The sequence below is a fragment of the Polypterus senegalus genome, chromosome 3 (genome assembly GCF_016835505.1).
Source record: "Polypterus senegalus isolate Bchr_013 chromosome 3, ASM1683550v1, whole genome shotgun sequence".
NCBI classification, from domain to species: domain Eukaryota; kingdom Metazoa; phylum Chordata; class Cladistia; order Polypteriformes; family Polypteridae; genus Polypterus; species Polypterus senegalus.
The window spans coordinates 5,399,950-5,404,039 of record NC_053156.1 but is presented as its reverse complement, the minus strand read 5'-3'; positions in this window follow the sequence as shown (position 1 = coordinate 5,404,039).

Sequence of the window (4,090 nt, the reverse complement as noted above, 5' to 3'; positions counted from 1 at the left end):
CTCGCTTAAAAATGCAGTAGAAAAGGGAACTTAAATTGAAGTTTTTGCTCAACAAAGAAAAGCGTTTTGTTTGAGTGCCAGAAGAAAATTCTGAACATTATTACAAACATCTTACTGCTGACCATAGGGACTGTTAATTATGAAATGAAACTGTTTGGTTGTGGGCAGCAAGTTAGCATAGTGGGTAGCGCTGCTGCCTCGCAGTTAGGAGACCCGGGTTCACTTCCTGGGTCCTCCCTGTGTGGAATTTGAATGTTCTCCCCGTGTCTGCGTGGATTTCCTCCGGGTGCTCTAATTTCCTCCCTCAATCCAAACACATGCAGGTTAGATACATTGGCAATCCTAAATTGTCCCGTGTGTGTGCCCTGCCTGGGGATTTGTTCCTACCTTGTGCCCTGTGTTGGCTGGGATTGGGTCCAACAGACCCCCATGACCCTGTAGTTAGAATATAGCGCCTGTTGTGAGGAGTGGCCCAGAACGTTATGACCACCCCTGGTACCTTTACCACTGGGGACTGCTCTTCATGTTGTACCTAAAAAAGACTTAATAGTAGTCAAATTGTTTGAGTGTTCAGTTTAATTTCAAATTCACACCAAGTACATTACAACACGCCACAATGTATCTAAGACGTCACCTCTTCTAGGAAGTAATAGAATGTGGCTTTTTAAATTTCAAGTGTTTTTGATGCGTCCACAGAGCCTGAGCCAAAATGTCCTTTTGCTGCAGAACTGAGACATAAGAGCGACTAATCTGTCTGTGGTTTTGTCTTTTTACTGTGCAGTAGTGTGTGCTGACCATACATACAGTACCACAGATTAAAAGCATTATGTACACACAGTGCTGTGAATTTGTTCGTTATGCATTTTCTACCCTTTCTAACCTAATCTATTAACCAATTAAGAATAACTGAAGTAACAAAACCTCACTATTATCCATCCCAATCAAGAGCTGGAGTAAAAGGGTCCAGAATGTCAAGTCAAGTTGGGAAGCATGCACTGGTACAGCATGTTGCCTCACCCACCACACGATGAAACAGCTCAGGATCCCAGTTTGCAACACCCCAGGCAGACCCGCAGTCCAGTCCCACCCTCCTGAAATGATTCTCTATCTGCCACAGCCAGGTGTTATGTGGATGACCCCTTGGCCTTGTCCAGCCATTTGGGTCCCCAACAATGAGGATCTTACGAGCTGGATCACCCTCGGGGAATGCTGGTAATGTGCCTCGTTCAGGACTCCATGAGCAACCAGTTATTTGACACAAAGTCAAACCAGCAGTTTCCAAGGAATCTCTGGAGAGACACAGTACCAAAGGAGTCCAGTCTTCGTCTCAGGTCACTGGATACCGTCCATGTCTCACAACCATATAGCAAGACAGGAAGCACCAGGACTCTAAAGACTTAGACCTTCATCCTTTTACATAGATTTTGGAAGCGCCACACACCCCTTTCCAGCAACCTCATGACCCCCCATGTTCCCCCAATCCGTTTGCTGACTTCAAAGGAAGATTCACTGCTGAGGTAAGTGCCCTCTTGCTTTTACTTATTTGGTTGGCTCACTGTGTGGCACTTGCCACCATGGTCATCCTGATAGAATGTTTCACTACTAGATTTCATGCCTGTTTTGTGTAAAAGTTTCTACTAAATGAACAAATGAGTGACAGGATTTGCCAAAGTCATTGGCTGTGTCCATGGAACTCACGTCTTTATCTCAACTCAACTCAACTTTAATTGTCATTCATCCACATACTTGTACACGGTTGAACGAAATTTCGTTTCTTACAGTCCCAGATGCACAGACAAATCAACATACATTTACCATACACCATAACATTACCCAAACCAGTGCAACAAAATGAAATATGCAGGTGTGTAAAGTTCAAATAACGCTCAATGTCTACAGTAAAGTGCAGAATGTGAAGTGACAGTATGTGATTACAGGGATATGGTGCTGGGTGGCATGTAGGAGTTCAGACATCTGACAGTCTGGGGAAAGAAATTGTTATAGAGCCTTAAATCTGTTCCCTTCTTTTTACCTTTATGTTATAAAACATCTTTAGCAAAGGACCAAGTGTGAATCGACATTTTCCAATAATGTGGTTACGTTTTTACCATCTTTTAAAAATGAGATCCCCTTTACATTTGACAGTTAACACTATAATCCCTGAAGCCTACAAGACAACTTCTAATCCCGGGTCAACTTAAATCCCTTTGCACTTCTCTTCATCAGCATCTTTTGTATTGCAAATGCATCGATCAGCACAAGCAGCCTGCTATCCCATCACCCCACTGCCTCAGCTCAGGTTCTTCCAGCTCAAGTCTCTTTATCGTGGTGTGAGGCGCCTGGAGTTGTAGAGGGTAAATATTACAGTATATCGTTATTTGGAATCCATGCATTTCATGTGTGTTCCATGTCTACAAGGATCTGTGTAAGTGAAGGATAAAAGGAAATACAAGGCAAGAAATGCTGAACACATAGCTAAAGCAGAAACTTTTTACATGTTATACTAATAATGACGTGAAGGGTATAATGTGTGAAGACTTTAGTCCAAATATCAAATAAACACGTGTGCTTTATTCAAGAATATAACTAAAGAAATAAAATCAATTTACATGTTGCTGTCAATAAGTTAAAAACCCAAGTTCAAATGTCAATCGACAGAAAGATGTAATGTCTTCTTGGATGGTGCAGAGGTAAGAACTGCTGCTGACGTATAACCAAAAGGTAGCGGGTTCAAGACCTGGCGTTCTGCATTTTGAGTAATGAACTGCTATTATTATTACTATAATATAATAAAAATGTACATTTGATTTGAGTCTGTAACACCCGGTGTAAATTTTGGCTACTTGTAAAAGTTAGCACTTGTTTTTTAATTATTCTGTTTTATTCTGTCAGTGATGTGATGTGGCACAACGAACTTGCCTCTCCCTCTTTGAGTAGATGGGGTTCATCTCCATTCTTTTCACAAGAGCAGCGCTGTGGCTGATGCCTACTCAGAGCTATTTGTTGTAATGGCAAGCAAAGATTCGATGTTCTGTGACCGCTATCAGACTGGACAAAGGCAGAACTGCCACAACAGACAGCTTCTTCACAGCGCTGTCACTTGCTAATAGACTGCTGCACTGCAGCACAACTCTGCATGGCACCATAAAGTAAAATGGGACTTCTACCTGCAGCTACAGTCACTTTGGTATGCGAGCAATTCGCCACGCTAGTGTTTAGATCTGGCAGTGCCATGCTGACAGTGTCTTTAGAGTCCTGGTGCTTACTCTCTTGCTATATTGTTGTGAGACATGAACACTGTTCAGTGACCTGAGACAAAGATTTGGACTCCTTCAGTTCTGTGTCTCTTTGGAGAATCTTTGGGTACTGCTGGTGTGACTTTGTGTTGTTTCTGGAGTCCCAAATGAGGCACATTAACTGCATTGTGAGGGAGCGTCAGTTAAAGCACTACAGCCATGTGGCGCGATTACCCGAGGGTGATCCAGCTCTCAGAATCCTCATTGTTAAGGACCTGAGCTGCTGGACAAAGCAAAGGGGATGCCCACATAAAATCTGGCTGCGGCAGATAAACGGTCATTTCCGGAGGGTGGGACTGGACCACATGTCCGCCTGGAAGGTCGCCCACCAGGACCCTAAACTTTTTCGTCGTGTGGTGGGTGTGGCAATCCATTGTACCAGTGCATGCTCCCCAACCTGACCTGACCTGACCTGCTCACATAAAATGAGTAAAACCACTGATATCATCATTTTTTTTCATTCTCTTTCTTTTGTTTGGTTATTGAACATTGTGGAGGTTACACTTTGAAAGCACAACACAACATTCTTCATACCACACATATCCTATGTGTCATATCACGTTTATGAAAAGAAAATAGAGACAAAACCACACAGCTGTTTATATATATATATATATAAATATATATAAGTATATATGTATTGTGGACGCTGGCCCAGACACAGACAGGTGGGCACGTTTGAATCACTCACCACACGTTTATTATACAAGTCCATATTTACAACAGTGCACACAAACCCCCAAAGTCCAGGCCTCTCTATCAATACCTTCTCTCTCTTCTGGCCGCCTCACTCC